This window comes from Chrysemys picta, chromosome 5, assembly GCF_011386835.1.
Source record: "Chrysemys picta bellii isolate R12L10 chromosome 5, ASM1138683v2, whole genome shotgun sequence".
Lineage (NCBI taxonomy): Eukaryota > Metazoa > Chordata > Testudines > Emydidae > Chrysemys > Chrysemys picta.
The window spans coordinates 38,660,446-38,678,054 of NC_088795.1; the positions used below are offsets into that span (position 1 = coordinate 38,660,446).

Genomic DNA, 17,609 nt, shown 5'->3' on the forward strand with positions numbered 1-17,609 from the left:
TCCCCGGTAATGAAAACAAGCCTTGGTGTCTTTTCTAAAATAGATAGAACATATACAATATGGTTATATTTGTGTGAATGCACATAATTATATCAATACCTAAGGTATGCTAGGCACATCCAAACAGAAGAAAAACAAAGTGGAAATGGTTCCTGCTTAACAATCAAAATTAGATATGGCATAATGACGAGTTGAGACAGTTGAATGGGATGGTGAAGGCAAAATAGTATTAGCATCAAAAAGATTCCATAGTTACACAGTGAAGGCTCATGTATAGTAGAATGGAGTGACTGTTTTCATAGCTGGCTAATTACATGTAGTTGTGGTAGAGTTGTTGGCCATGCCTATATAATATATTAATTTGTTGAAACGAATGTTAATTGCAAAGGAAAATTAAAGTTAATCTTTATTAAAGCCTTAATGACAGTCTTTCTACTCATAACAAGCAGAGCAAAATATCTGTAGTGAAGTTGAAATTTATTCTGTTCCCTATGTGATGTTTTCGGGATCCCTCAGACCCAGTAAGGGGTTCTGTCACGTCTGCCCTGTAACCTGGGGATGCCTTTATGCTGTGCAGCTTTGCTTCAGATTCCTAACACCAGTAGCCAACCCCCAACCACAAGATCTCACTCTTGCTTCTACCAGCCTAGTTATTCCTTGCAGGGTAACACCAATAGCCTTTCCACTCCAGAGACTCCCAAATCCATCCTCTCTGCATTCTTAAGTATGAGACACTTCAACTGTTCCCCTCTGATTCATCATGCTTAAAGGTGTGAAACAAGTCCCGTTGTTATCAGTTCACTTTGGCCACTACAAAGTTTGCACACCAGAAGCCTTATTGGGTAAAAATAAACAGTTTATTTTATAGAAGAAACATAGCTTTGAAGGTAAGAGTAAGAGAGAGCAATCCTATTCAAGTTACACAGAAAATAAACAGGATGGTAACTTCAGGCTTCACACTTACACATTAGGTAAAGTCCCTTTTCTAGTACAAATGACCTATTCCTTTGAATAATTTCCCAGTGTACCCTGAGACATAAGGAGGATCCAGCTTTTCATAAACAGCACCCACCAAGTGACTTTCCCTCAATTTTTGGCTGAAGACCTCAGTTTCAAGCCTCATTTTCAAAAGGGCTTTTTCTTTCTCCACCCCCCACCCTTCTTGATATGGTGACTCATGGTTATTCAGGGTCAGAAACATCTACTGGGATGTTGCAATATCTTCCTATTAACCCTAATGGCCCATCATTTGTCTTTTCCTGGGTTGTACAACCTTAGGTGTTTGAAACTAATCTCATCTGACTGGGGAGGCAGCTCCTCCCTGCCTGACTGCACAATATATTATGAGCACAGCTTTCTATATACATGCATTACATAAATTCATAGCCACATTCTGTGTACATCTCATGGCAACCATTAAGTTTAGAACATTACAAGCTTTCATAAGAGACCTTATCAAATATACTTTATAGCACAATATTATACACAATCAGTTGACTCAGCTGCTTATTCTTTGGGTTCAGTCCCCCTGTTCTCCATTAAGGGTTTCTGGATCTGATTGTCACAACCTACTTCACTCTGATTTGACGGAAATGCAATGTTTCTATAAAATGTTTCAAATCAATAAAACTTTAATAAATATAAGGATTACATTTTTTCTCACTACCTAGAGGTCAATGAAAGTTTAAATACAACTTCTCAGTTTAAAGCTGGGATGATTGGGTTCTTTCATATGATTCAAATCACACAGTATATCTTCAGGTGTTCTTATGTACTACCCATTGCTCAGAAATCAGTGGGATGGGTGAGAAAAGGATATAACTACCCCAGAAAGAAACCTGTAAAACTAACAGACCTTCCATCTACCAATCCTAGCTGTTCCCTGAAGAAAGCAACTTGAGATAGGGAATCAAGGGAGGTCTCCGTTGGAGGGTTTGCTACAGCTCCTGTTGGGGAAGGTAAGTTATGTGAAAGCCATTGGGCTTATCAGGAGATCTCCATATTTTTGGATAGATCAGTAAGCATCCATACTTAAACTCCAAGAGTGTGAATGTAAATCTGAACTGAATTCTGAATTTCTTAAGGTTTCTCTAGCACTGGTTTTATCTGCCTTTTTCTGATACTAAAACTGACTTACTGCCTTTTTTTTTTTTAAATGAACTTTGCAATTTTGAGGCTGGCTCACTGAGTAGTTGTGTATATACATGAGGAGGCTGATTTACTGAGTGCATATTACATACAATTTCCCAATATTCATGCTAGAGTGTACATGCTTTAAAAACATTAAGTATTTCTCTGCTTCTAAAAACAAGGACAATAATCCTATTTTCTTCTTTATTTTATTTTATTTCAGTTCAAATATCTGTCAAGCAAACAATATATGGAAAGCGTAAAACACTCAGGCCATGAAGCCAAAAACAAATGCCAAACCACCTCACTTCATTTCATCTGTAGTGTTAATGCAGCTCAAGAATTTGTCTTTTGTTGCATGTTGGTGGGTTTGTCCCCATTTTTCTGTTTGATTCCTGTTGCTTTAACTATACATACTACACAAACTTGCTGAATTCTGAGACCTCTGTGGGGGCCAGGTGTTGAAGTCTTGCTTACATATGTTATTCAATTACAATTTATTGGTTAATCTATTTGCTATGTCCAGACTGCATAAGTCACATTCAGTAGGACTAACTCTCCCTCTACTATTATGTCAAGAAAAGTCCAGTGACCATAAACAATTACCTATGATGGTTAATGGACTTATTTGCCTTAGTAAAGCCAAAGAATGGAGAATGTGTGCAACACTATTAGTATTAGCTTCAAGTCTGAAATATTTCATTCAGATTTCACAAAAGACTTACCCTAAATGAACACCTTGATTTTTACCAATGGCTAGATGCTCAGGTGAGAGCCACTTCAGAAATGCTGAGAGATAAAGTTTGGATAAACTGGTGCATTTCATATTATGAGCAGCTGGGTGAGCCCTGAACACCATCCCCAAGTGATTAATCTTTAAATGGTGTTGAAAAGAGAAGGGGTGCTTAAATAAATCAAAAGGTGATTTTAATGAATTGGGAGCTTTTGGGTACTAAATGTGTCTGCCTCTGATCTGAATTGGAATTACCTGTCAAAAATTCATCCATCATTGCAAGCTCCAGCTAAACTTTCTGACAGCAGATGTTTCAGGAAAGCGACTTCAGATGGGAAATACTCCTGTCAGTGTATAGCATACCCAGGAACAAAAAAAAGACATAGAAAACATTTCACAAGTAGCAGAAATAACTTATAAGTCTTATATAAATCAGTAAACTAGGTTTGTATAATTTGTAAATATGAATTCTAACAAATCAGTCATTGAAATTACTGTACTGAGCTTAGCTGCTCGCTCTCTGTCTCTCTCTCAATAGATATAGATATAGATATATATGCCAATTAGCTCAATATTTGTGAAAATTAAGGTATTTCTAACAAACCTAAATGTAACATAATGCAACCTGTGCAGAGCCTCGGATTCCCAGACATAATCTACATTAAGATGAGGGTAGGTTTGCAAGTACATATAAGTAATTTAAGGTAAAATACATTAAATGGATGTTGTAATTATCTCCCATACAAGTAATATAATCCCAAGAAGTTCACAGTTAAGGTCAAACTTAGACAAAAACTAAACATGTTAAGGGAGGGAAATACTTTGTCTGCTGCTGGGATACAGTAACTAATGTTGATGTGTTGACTGGCCAATAGATTAGAGACCGCTTTCTGTCTTCAATTGCTGAAGTGGTTTGGGGATGTCATACAGAAATAAAAAACCTAGACAAGCCTTTACCTGGATACCACTTGGAAGACAGAAAAGGAGGAAGGCAACACATCACATAACCATTGAGAAAGATGTTACTGTCATGGAAACAGACTACAATGCAGTAGGAAATGTGTCAAACCGACAGTCGTGGAAACACTGGGTTGCCTCAAGCATCACAGGGTGTGAAAGCATCTAAACAAAACCAATTGGAAATGCACAGTTAAGGTTGTTTGTTTGCCCCAACTCTGCCCTGGAGAAACACCATTCAATAAACATGTTGATTTAAGGCATTTTAGATTAAACACACCCAACCTCTCACCCCTCATTGAATCCATCCAGGGATGGGTTAAAGTTGTTAGGATCCCCTATTATGCTTAAAGCTAGGCACATGCATATGCACCTTCTTGAATCTGGACTTCAATATGTAGAAGGTAGCACCTCTCCATACTATTCTCTTACTATAACTGGTACATTAAAAGCCATAAGTAGTTTAAAGGAAAAACAGAAGAAATTGAAATATGTGCCAGTGTTTTCTAAGCATATGTTAGTATGAATTACTTATGGTCTTTCCCAAGAGAAGGTGTTGCAAGTAGGATTTAATTCAATTTCAAATGTACTGACAGGTATAGCTTTCCATTTTCTCATTGACATCGGTCCACCATTCGATTTTGTATTTTGATCCCTTTTGATGTGGTAACAAGGGACTATAATGAAAGGATATATCCTTGCAACTGGTGGAGGGGGAGGGGAAAGGGGGAACGTGTGTTATGATGCTACTGTCTCTCTGATGGCATTTTAGTGTACTCTAAGAAAGTGACCTCTGAAGGTAAATTGGACATATTAAAAAGGTTGTTATTCCAGTAAACCAATATCCCCAAAACTGTTCCTGTCAGCGACTGTATAAAAAACCCTCCATTCTATTTGTCAATTATAAGAGCAGAATCCATCAATCCATTAAATTTTCATTGTCAGAAATTTACTTTTCAACATTTCCTGGTTTACACAGTACTTTAAAATCATATTTCATTAAATGCTGTTTCTAACATAATTGAAAGCAATTCACTTATAAAATAACTGCTGACAGATGGATCCATTTATATCTTGTACTTAATGTGCTGGGCTTCTTATCTTGTCACCCATGTCTAGTATTTGAGAATTCATCTTTTATGTTAGTGTCTCAAAAAGTCTGTCTGATACAATACATCAGGACCGTAAGAGTTTGAGTTCCACTCTGACTCTCATTAAACTAGCCAGGACAAATATTTGAGGAAAACATCTCATTCTGTATGTTTTTTACTTGATAATTTTCAGAACTACAGCAATGCTGCCTTACACTAAACTTATTGAAGTCAATAGAAAGATTCCCGTCAATGAGACTATAAATAAATCCCTGAACACCTAAAATAAATTAATTATAGAGATGGGGCTGTCATAGGGTCCAGGTGATAGAAACTCTTAAGCAGCTTTCATGGTAAGCAGGCTCTGCTCTGTGGGGCTTGTTTTACTTCTCTCTGAATGCCATCTTGGACTGGGCTTGGATCCTCCCTTTGAAGGAACTGCCCTTTCCAGGTTTGACAGGCCTCACAAGTGCAGTAGGTTGGGGCTGACTGCATCTAGAGAATCTCTTTAACACCTTCCTGACTGAGATGGGAACTTCTCCCATCACAGAGGTTCTAAAACATTGACATAATTTGGTCCACTTTAATGGGGTGGGGTGGGGGGTTTGCTACTTCCTCCCACTCATTTATAATCTCATGGGCCACTTCCCTCCCATTTGTCAGAATATAACATCCCTGGCACAATATTTTTCATGCAATAATATTAACAACTATTCATGTATTTTAGCTCCCTTCTTTTGACTTCATTTATGTGTTTTTATTGTAGCAGGGCCTACAGGCATCCAGCCCCCTTCCTCAAAACACATGACAAGTATCCCTGCCCCAAAGATTTATAGTCTCTGTTGAGCAAGAAGATTGTGATCTGTTATTTTCCTTAGCTGAAAACAACGAGAAGAACCAATACCACATGTCCAGCTAATTGGTTATGGACCACTGTGGCGCACACTGGACCACAGTTCACACTGTAATAGCAGTTTTTAATACATTAAGAATGTCTACGAAATCATTATCCCTAACCCCTGCATTGGTTGGAGTACGTAGACAAAAATACCATGTCCTGGGTCCAACAACCTTGATCTCCAAACCACTCCAATTTTATACTGGATAGTTTATCCAGTAAAATCTCAGTGTGGGAAAGTGTGACAGCTGTTTGCAGTGACAGTTCCTCAGATCAACTGTAGTTTCATAAACAATAAAAAATACTTCCATGAGCACGGAAAAAACAGTCTATCCAGTATTTGTTCTGTTGTAAAGTGTGGTACATTCTATTCCTCTTCCCTGACCTACGGTCCTTTTCCTGTAGTCAGCCAGGGGCAGCTGTATATTTATTTAAAAAAAAAAAAAGTGTTTGATCTTTTGCCTATTTTGGCATTCTCTGCATGAGAGTTTAGTTTCCAGACCAGAACTCAGGGGACAGAAATTTTAGTCCCAATCATAAATTTGATTTAAGTGCAGTCCACCTTGTGCATGTATCTTAGGCTAGAATTCAAATTGGAATAATGCTAGTGTACAGACTACCCTGCGGCATCTCTGGAATTTAGTGTGAATTGAATGAATTCCCCTCCAATGTAACCTTGAAGTAACTAAGACTTTTGCTCATGTGGATAATCTCTTCTAAATTAACTCAGGATCACATGTCTTCCATGACAATCATGGTACTATCCCAGGTATTTTGTTTTAATGCAAAACATTGTTTTACTCAATCTTGGTTTTTGGACTGGATTGGAGAATGGGACGGTTTCTTCCTTGTCATGGTGAATCATTTACTGCCTCCTAGTTGACAGCAGGGGTCAGTTCTGGTCTTTTCAGCTTGTGAATTAGACAATGGATTCATTATTATAAAGATTGTCAATATCTCCCTTTGAGAGGGCAAGGTGCCAGCACCAGTCAATGAGTAATTGTTAGATTCCCAGCTCACGAAGCCTAATGTTGTTGAAACTCTTTCCAATTGTTTCCTTTAATTTCTCCTTTCTAGGGAAGATTATTAAGAAAATACGAGTTCTTTCCTTTTTAGAAACTTTGATAATTTCAAACTACTAGTAATATTTCATACCACTTTAAGAGTTACATAAACATAAACAGCCTGAGTCCATGGGCCCTGAAAAATATAAGTATCAGGATTCATGCTCATTCCTAATAATGAGTGTGGGACATGACTAATAGCACAGAGAAAATATTGGGATCACATCAGTGTAGGAAAAATCAAGTATACAGCTAGATGAGCAATCATTGATATTAAAAACATAGAATCATAGAATATTAGGGTTGGAAGAGACCTCAGGAGGTCATCTAGTCCAATCCCCTGCTCAAAGCAGGACCAACAACATCTAAATCATCCCAGCCAGGGCTTTGTCAATTAACAGTCTTAAACACCTATAAGATCCGCACAGGATAATAATTGGGAGCCAGGGAATGACAGCAGCTAACCAAAATGAGTGAAAAAAGCCTAAAACTTTAAATAGTTACTTAAGAGGCTTGTTTCTGAACCTAATAAAACTAATAATAATTCCTTGATCAACCATCCTGAAGATAAGGCTCAAACATATGGGCCATTTCCCATTCTTATTACTAACTATTGGTTACCTTATCAATGTGTAATATGATGAATAGAAACATGTACAAGACCTTTAGGATCACTGAAAGCATTTAATCACTGGTTATGATGTGAGTTTGTATTACCTATAGCTTCATACATGGCCACAAAATAAAATACCTACTACAGGTATATCAAACTAAGATTCTGAAATCATCATAATGCCAATGCTGTGTAATCAGATTTGTTGTTATTGGAAAGCAGCTATCTTGGCTGATGCATAGGAGCCTAACTGAATCCTAGGTAATTTCAGATCTGAAACTCCAAAGCCTGAGGCTCTAACTTGAACTAATGAGCTGGGGTCTAGGTAAGACCTGTAGTGCATGCTATCTTCTGCTGATAGAACACAGAGTGGGATATCTAACACACACTGAGCAGTTGGTACAGAGGAACCCAAACTTACCAATACAATTTTCAGCCCCTTCCTTGTGCAGACATTTCCAAAGCATAATATGACTCATTGTTAGGAATTTATTCCTGATATTCAGTCTAAGTTTATCTTTACTACATTTCAAAGTATAATAGAGTGGCTTTTTACAAACTCTTCTACAGCAGGTGTCTCTCTAAAGCACACTTTTTTCTACTGATAAATCACACATTCCATTTCTCTTCTATAGAACTGCAATGTGTCTGCTACAAAGCATAGAGGTTTCATATATCAGAACATACTGCAGTGTTGGATGAGACAGTGTTAGCAAGATCACATTCAGGAAGTCCAGTTCAAATGATGTTCTTATTTTCAATATGAATGGTAAATGAATGGTTGAGGAACAAGTGTAAATTTATTTCAGAAATGTACCCAAGAGGCCTAAATTCCATTTTTCATGATTAATGTCTTTGCTTTAACTAACTATTGTATGGCAGAGGGAATACTTATTAAAACCCTAGAGACTTTCTATTTTCAGCAAACTGAGTCTCTCCTTTTAGAATAGGCCTAGGAGATATTTACCTTATTTATCGTTAAAACAGAAACTGTTTTGTAGAAACTTTATTTGTTCCATTATATATTCACATATTAAGTGTAGGGAAGATAGTCCATATTAGGATTTAGGCCTCAATAACAAACTGGCAAAATGTTTAATGAAACATAACAATACTGGAGATGTTAAAAGCGGCTTTCTGGCTTGTAGGCTAAAAGGTTATTAGAATAAGGTGACTCACATGCCCTGGACTCTGCCCCCACCTCTCAGAGTTACTTTCCAGATGTCATAGTTAACTCACTATCATGAAGATATGTGGGAATGAGTGGAGGTATGGATGTTGACAAGCCATTAATGATATTTGAACAATTTTACATTTGACTTGACCTCAAGGGGAGGTTTGTCTAACAACTCCATATTACATGCCATCTTCTTGCATCCTGTTTTTAAGAGACATCTGTTTGTGATCATCAACTAATTGCTGCAAGACACATACACTCTAACCTGGAATTATCAATGTGACATCGAGATGCCAGGCCATTGGTTCATGTAAAAACTATGGTTACCTGGCTGTACCATCCAGCTGGCCTTTGATGATATTGGGGTGTCTCCTGAGGCAGAGTACAGGGACAACGATCTCTATGAAAGACCATATTAATAAGGAAGAAGGGTGTGGTGGTTCTCTCTCATTGATGAGATCACCCAAAGCTGTATCCTGCTCTCTTCCCTGGACAGGCCAACCAAAGGAGGAGAGGTGAGATATTGACAATCAGCTAAGCCAAGCCTGAAGTTTCTAACAAAGAAAGAAGACCAGACTCCTGCCCGCATGTAAAAAGCTTCAAGTTCATCCTATAATAGATTGGAAATAAATTAATATTTATTGGTATTTCTAAGACCAAATGTGACTTTTTCTTAAAATTGTAAAAAATCCTTCTGTAAGGCAATTTGAGGATGTTCAAATTTCTCCAGTGCCCATTAATGTATGTATGCATGAATGCATAGTTAACTGTTTCCCAAATTAGACAATAAACCCATTAGTCTTGTCTAAACAGTCAGATCCATGGATTAAACGTGCCATTCTAAAGCTGCTATAAGTGTTTACAAGACTATAACAGAGTTCAAAAAAGAACTAGATAAATTCATGGAGGAAAGGTCCATCAATGGCTATTAGCCAGGATGGGCAGGGATGGTGTCCCTAGTCTCTGTTTGCCAGAAGCTGGGAATGGGTGACAGGGGATGGATCACTTGATGATTACCTGTTCTGTTCATTCCCTCTGGGACACCTGGCATTGGCCACTCTTGGAACACAGAATACTGGGCTAGATGGACCTTTGGTTTAACCCAGTATAGCTATTCTTATTTGTGTAAGATTGCCAAAAATGCAGACATTGTATTAAACTAGCATGGGAAAATAAATTAAATAAAGAAAAGCTTAACAGGGCTGTATTGAACCGTGAAACAATGTGACAAAAGCAGATTTTAAAAAAAGGAAGCTACCAGGAAATCATTTTAAGAGCCAGATTTCCTCAAAAACCATGGCAAGAAATAGCCTCTGCCTTAACAGACTCTTAGCTAAACTGCTTAAATCAAAGGGAACAGCTTCTGCCCTCAGCCTTTCTGTAAAGCCTTAAGAGAAATGTTTTTCTTATTTTTTTAATTACAATTGACAAATTAAATTGACTTATTGATTATATTTCAATTATAACCTTGATTTGACCATTGCATTGGATTATTGTAAATTAGATTAGTAAAATTAGCTAGTTATAAATTAAATTAGCTAACATCTTGTTTAAACTCATATTTGTTTTATAACTGCTTATTTAATATTTTAATAAACTTATAAAAGATAAACTAGTTCAGTGTATTTCTCAAAACTTCAATACAGACTAAGTTAAGTATGTACAAGAAATAAATGAAATCATTAAAATCATTCCTAAACCCATCCTATGTTTTAGTTACTTAAAACACCTTGTTATCCTTAAGATCCTTCCAAAAATAATAAAGATCATAGACTTGGCCCAAAAGCTAATAACAAGAGTGAAGAACTTTGGAAACTATCATGCCCTGAATGTACAATTTTTCATTCCTCACTGAGTAAGCAGACTTTATGATTTGAACACTTGCCTGTTGCATAATAAAAAACCTGAGTTTTATATTTGTAACTAAACAACACCTGAGAACCAAAATGAAAAAATTAAGAAACTGTTCCACTTGATTTAAAGCATTATGCCAGACTATTGAAATGATCACAGATACCTCAGCTGTAGTATTTAGGCACTGGTAATTATGCACCAGATCAGATTTCAAAATTAATTGAGCTTATATGCGGTTAGGACAATGTAGCACTAGGCACTTCCCTGTCACACTGAGTAATTCCTCAATTTAGGCTGTGAGTTCATTTGCACATATAATTATATATTGCAACTATGAAACCTCTAGTATAACAAAATCAAAGTAAAAAACTGTACAGCCTACTTATTGTTATGGAAGATGAGAAAAGCTTGCTACTAGGCCTTTGAATACATATGGATCCTGATTTAACATAAGCTGTTAGCTAGCCAAAGCTTAGTAGAAAAAGAATGTTTAAGTGACACATTTCTATAGAGAAATTAAAAGACTTTTTTTAGTACAACACTTTACTACTTTGGAGTGCAATCATTTTTTGTTCAATAGTTATTATTTCTATATGCAAAACAAATTAGAAGCATGTTAGTATTAGTGCATGAGAGTGGTTACCATAGAAATAACACATAAAAAAGTTCTTGTTCCTCTTTAATTTTATGAGCTTCAGTGCCAAATTTTGACATGCTGATTTGATTGAGTCTGAACCTAACCCAAATCCTACTTTCCAAAACAAGCTTTATGTTGACAATTCATCCAGCCAGAATGGAGGGGGAACAAAGGTTCATTCCTAATAGTAGAGATTTAGATTTACCCATGACACAGGATTCATTGTTAATAATGTTTAGTCTGAAACTCTGTGGAGAGAAGATTGATTCTGAGTATTTCATAAAGCTTATCACAAATTCTTGTATAATCTGCATAACATTTACTTTTATTCTGTTATATTCCTTCTGCATCTACCCAGCATTTACCATGAATAGACATGATTGGAAAAGACTGGACATCAATCATGTCCCCTCTCAGTCTTCTCTTTTCCAAACTAAACAAACCCAGTTCTTTCAGCCTTCCTTCATAGGTCATGTTCTCAAGACCTTTAATCATTCTTGTTGCTCTTCTTTGGACCCTTTCCAATTTCTCCACATCTTTTTTAAAATGCGGCGCCCAGAACTGGACACAATACTCCAGCTGAGGCCTAACCAGAGCAGAGTAGAGCGGAAGAATGACTTCTCGTGTCTTGCTCACAACACACCTGTTAATGCATCCCAGAATCATGTTTGCTTTTTTTGCAACAGCATCACACTGTTGACTCATATTTAGCTTGTGGTCCACTATACCCCCTAGATCCCTTTCTGCCGTACTCCTTCCTAGACAGTCTTTTCCCATTCTGTATGTGTGAAATTGATTTTTCCTTCCTAAGTGGAGCACTTTACATTGGTCTTTGTTAAACTTCATCCTGTTTAACTCAGACCATTTCTCCAATTTGTCCAGATCATTTTGAATTATGACCCTGTCCTCCAAAGTAGTTGCAATCCCTCCCAGTTTGGTATCATCCACAAACTTAATAAGCGTACTTTCTATGCCAATATCTAAGTCGTTGATGAAGATATTGAACAGAGCCGGTCCCAAAACAGACCCCTGCGGTACCCCACTCGTTACGCCTTTCCAGCAGGATTGGGAACCATTAATAACAACTCTCTGAGTACGGTTATCCAGCCAGTTATGCACCCACCCTATAGTAGCCCCATCTAATTTGTATTTGCCTAGTTTATTGATAAGAATAGCATGCGAGACCATATCAAATGCCTTACTAAAGTCTAGGTATATGCTGCATAAGAGGGCTGGAGTGACATCAAAGGACCCAAAACCCACCAGTTGTGGCCACAGTAGAATTTGCCTGGGGCTGGCACTACAGAAGACAAAGGCTGCTTAAGTTATACAGGAAACTGCTCCAGTCCCTAGAACATCCCATGTTCAGGCAGGTACAACAGAAGATTAAGGGCAATTTATCCCTACTGCCACTTGGGCGGTAAATTCTAGGTTGTGTCGTTTAGAAGTTCAGCAAAGAATCTCACCCTGAGAGCTTAATAAGTTATTTCACAAAAAGAACAGGAGTACTTGTGGCACCTTAGAGACTAACAAATTTATTAGAGCATAAGCTTTCGTGGACTACAGCCCACTTCTTCGGATGCATACAGAGTGGAATAAATATTGAGGAGATATATATACACACACATACAGAGAGCATAAACAGGTGGGAGTTGTCTTACCAACTCTGAGAAGCCAATTAAGTAAGAGAAAAAAACTTTTGAAGTGATAATCAAGATAGACTGTGGGCTATCTTGATTATCACTTCAAAAGTTTTTTTCTCTTACTTAATTGGCCTCTCAGAGTTGGTAAGACAACTCCCACCTGTTTATGCTCTCTGTATGTGTGTGTATATATATCTCCTCAATATTTATTCCACTCTGTATGCATCCGAAGAAGTGGGCTGTAGTCCACGAAAGCTTATGCTCTAATAAATTTGTTAGTCTCTAAGGTGCCACAAGTACTCCTGTTCTTTTTGCGGATACAGACTAACATGGCTGCTACTCTGAAATAAGTTATTTCAGTATTAATACACAGAGTGTTAGGACTTTCAAAGTGATCTGCAAAGAGGACACAAAAAGCTTCTTTGAGAGAGTCTAAAAGAGAAAATATAGATCGTCAAAATTTTAAAACTGCCACCTAAATTTATTCAGCATAAGCAGGGGACATTTAGGGGGTCTGTTCTGCTGTAGGGATACCTAGAATCCCTGATGTTAATGGGAATTTCATATTGTGGATTTGATACAACTCTCATTGACTTCAATAGGAGCATTGACACTTTAGTGTGGTTCAAATAAGCATCTAGTTACTGTATTATCCACATTTTATGACTATAAACTATGACCTTCCCTGCACAGATCTAAATAGTTCTCTTCTCATCCCTCAAAAGTCACAGCCACCTCACCTAACCATCCCAGCTCCCTTTATCAGATATGTCAGTGTCCTGAAGCTAGGTTACAGGCTCCTAGGGCTCATCTACCCTGTCTGCTGAGTCTTCAAAAGTAATTATGGTGTGGCCCTTTAGTGCTACTTGTGCCCTCCTTCCTGTGGGTTAAAGGATGGCAAGATTTTTTCAAAATCAGCTGTTTCCCTCCCAATTCACAAATCCTCTGTCTAAATACTATGATTATGGGACATTAGAAATAGATAGAAGTAATGGTGATTAGATAGATTTTTCCCCCCACAGAAGCATTGTAGATTGCATTTTAAAAAATAATCTACAATGTCTTAAGCACTGGCTACTTCCTCACCTCTCATGACCTTGCAAATAAGTTGTAACTAGGATTGCTTGGAAAATTTTCCCCACACAAAATTCTGACTTTTCACTAAAATACCAAAATGGAAACATTTGGAGTTCTAGTTTAAAAAAAAAAACAAAAAAAAACTGTTTCTCAACAAAAACATTGAATTTTCCACAGAAAGCAGTCTGTGTGTCTGTCTGACACACACACACACACACACACACACACACACACACACACACACACACACAGTTAACAGTATTTGGTCCTGCCATGCGGGCCATTGGACTGGACTCTATGACCTCTCGAGGTCCCTTCCAGTCCTAGAATCTATGAAAGCCCAAGTTTAAAACATGTTTTGATAGAATATTTTCAACCAGGCTTAGTTGTTAACCCATTGTAATACAGTGTGGTCTTAGTCCCTCTTCAGTGGCTGGTCTACATGGGAAGTTAATGAGTTTTCACAGCTGCTGGCTAGTGGCCTTTGCTCTTTAGTTCAAGAAGTAGAGACTCATCTTTTTAATGAGAGAGACTGGGGACTGAGTTTCTGCTGATGACTTATGGGAGATGGCAGTCATAAGTGGCAGCTTGTATTGGGATTTGGGCTGCTTATGGATCTTAGAACTGTCCTCGTAACCACTGTAGATGTATTGATAGTGAAATAACTACAGTTCTCAAAGTGATGCCTGCAGTCCAAATGGAAGTGGAATAAAGTGGCTTCAAGCTCACCTTTAAGCAGTTGTGAAAATCTGTATGCCAAAGCATTATTTATTCACTCAAAACTGTTATACATACCAAGTTGTACACAAAGTGAAATTCATAAACAGAAGCTTTTGGCTGTGTTTTAAGGAATTCATTTTATTTTGCCTCTGCAGTGTAAATCCAGAACAGAAATATGAGCAAGATCAAAGGGTAACTGCTGTTTACCACATCACGTTCATTGTCCAAGTCATTTTACATTGTTTTAGCAGAGCCCATATTACCACAAATTAAGAAAATGATTTTGCATGTTTTTATTCATGAACAGGTTGACTAGTGCAGTAGCTGAGAATAATAAAGAGCAAGACAAGAAAGCAAGCTCAAAACGTTACATTTTTTTTGTAAATAATATTCCCAGAAGAGAAATTTACCTTTTCTCTGTTTTCTTTGCCCTCTCCTTATCTTGGGTTTACTATGAGTATCTCTTAAATGTAGACTATAAGCTCCTCAGGGCAAAATTTCCTTGACTGGATAGTGACTGTTATATTGTGTACATAGATGAGGTGACTCCAATGTTCTGTATAATTTCCTCTTGGTCTCCAGGATTTAGTGCTGATGATTTGTCATGCAAATTCTCCATGGTATGTTTGCCAACTTGATGGTGGATTAGTAACATTAGAGGTATGCTTGATATGGCAATATTAAAAAGGATGATTATTCAGTGTATACACATGCTCACCCACTGGTACTCATCTATGATTTTCTTTCTGTAAGCTTTCTCCAGTAAGTTACTTCACGCTGGAGCTTGTTTCCTTAACCTTATCTGTATAAATATATATCACACTAAAAATGAATGAACACAAAAGGTTCAGATAATCCCCTCAAACTAGAATCTCATTTTATCTAGCTTCTTTTAATGATGACCATCACCATAGTAGCTGAATGCTTCTCAAGGGAGAAAGCAAAAATATATTAATGCAGAAAGCTGAGGCTGTTTTCCTGCTTCTTCTGAGACAATCAGGTTAAAATAAATACACACTCTCTCCGCTTCTGCTACCCCTTTTTGGCTTCCTTTTTATCTGCTTGCCGTCACCTCCTTTTCTTGCTCTTCCTCTTTTTCCTTGTTCGCTGTTATGTTTATGGAATGCTACACTGAAAAAGAGAATTTTAGATTCCTTCTGAAGGCAGCGAGATTTATGGTCTTTCTTATCTCTTCCAATAATGAATCCAGAGCCTGGACCTTGTTTCTGAGAAAGCCCTGCCTCCTGTTTTCATGAGCTTCACTCTTGAAGCTGACAGCTTTGTAGTTCCTGAAATTTGCCCAGGTCCTTGAGGGAGTGAGCGCGGATTATGAGGGCTAAGCCAACTTCCTGCTGAAAGTTTGGGTTTTCATGAACTCTTCAATCCAGTTGCAATTATTTTTGTATGAATGAATCACTTTTGAACAATAAAATACTGAATTCAGTCTACTGCCTCATTTCTTAAGAACTTCCTGATTCAGCAAAGCACTTAAACACATGCTTCAGATCCATTCATGCCTAAAATCTTATATTCTGATAGACTGTCAGTTGTTGATTTCAATTATTGTCTTGCTGGGTTCTGTAAATCTTTAAGGATTTCTCTACACTAGGGACATTGGTAACAATTTTGCTGCCCTGGTGCAACCCCTTGGGTGCTGGCAATAGTTGAAGCGTGGACTGTAGGTTGGAACATGGTCCTCTTACCACCATGTCATCTAACTCGGAGCAACTATACAAGGAGGCCAGGTCAGAATACACATCTCCCTGTGTCACAGAGTTCAGCACTTTCATGGTAGTATACATGCCTGCATTCTGTCTACGTGACAGCTTCTACCACTGGTAGTACCAGTGGAGCTACAGGGATGAAGAAAAATGCTTTACAAATCTAAGGTCCAAAATCTCCATAGTGTTGCAGATCACTAAATTTACATCAAGATCATTAGGAAATGATCTACTTTAACCTCCAGTTCACTCTTTCAACTTCCTCAGCTTTGACGGATGCCAGAACTACAGCTCTTGGACATTTGAAAAGATTCCAGTGTTATCTCTGAAGTATTCCGAACTTACTGAACCTTAAGAAAGGTTTCTCTCTGCAAATGTCTTTTCAGTTCTATGGAGCACTTGTTCTTTCTATCTCCACAAGCTCAAACTAGCCAGTAAAAAGGGTGAGCTCATTAAGCCTTAAGAACTATGAAAACTCATTTCACAGTGATTCTAAAATTAATACCCAATGATGCACAGGCTTTTGTTTTAAGATTGTAAAATTTCCCCTGGTACCTGCCATCACTTGAAAACAAACTCTGAAATTGTTTAAACCTAGTCCAGCTTCATATCTGCTTAGTCTAAAGATTCTAGTGTACCCAGAGCTTTGATTTTGTTAGAAAATAATTACTTCTCACAAGACAATCCATCAGCCCAACAAAGATATAGTAGAATTCACTAAGGGTGTGCTTCTGCTCCTATTTAATACTACAGGAATATTCTCTTTGGGTATATCTACACGGCAATAAAAGACCCAGAGCAAGGCCACAGCGGGCCCCGAGTCATCTGACTTGGGCATATGGAACTCAGGCATATGCAGCTATAAAAATGCAGTGTAGATGTTTGGGCTCATGCTGGACCCTGGGCTCTGAAAACCTGTGAGGGTGGAGGGTCTCAGAGTTTGGGCCCAAACCCATGTGTCTACACTGCAATTTTATAGACCTACAGCCTGTGCTCCAGGCAACTGACCCAGGCGCTGAGACTCAGTGCCACAGGTTTTTGTTTTTGGTATTACATTGCAGATGTACCCTTTAATTTCAGTGGAAGCAAGATAAATACCAGAAAGGGCCCAAAATGTTTCTAATGTATGCATCTTGAAGAATATTCCCTGCCCACTTGAGAAATAATACTATACATCTCCCATTGACTTCTGTTGCAATTTAAAGTGCTCAGTAATTCTGAAGAGCAGCACCTTGTTGCTTCACATTGCAATGAGCACAGAATTAGTGGCCAGTCACAAAAATTGTGGTTTATA

General features: G+C 37.8%; 1 long non-coding RNA gene across 1 annotated transcript in view; it reads left to right on the top strand.

Moving 5' to 3' along the window:
- Positions 1-1,810: 1,810 nt before the first annotated feature.
- LOC135983604 (uncharacterized) overlaps positions 1,811-17,609 on the top strand; it is a 50,425-nt gene continuing 34,626 nt past the window's right edge. The window contains exon 1 of the long non-coding RNA XR_010601310.1: positions 1,811-1,958. This is a non-coding gene — a long non-coding RNA (uncharacterized LOC135983604). The remainder of the gene's footprint in view (positions 1,959-17,609) is intronic.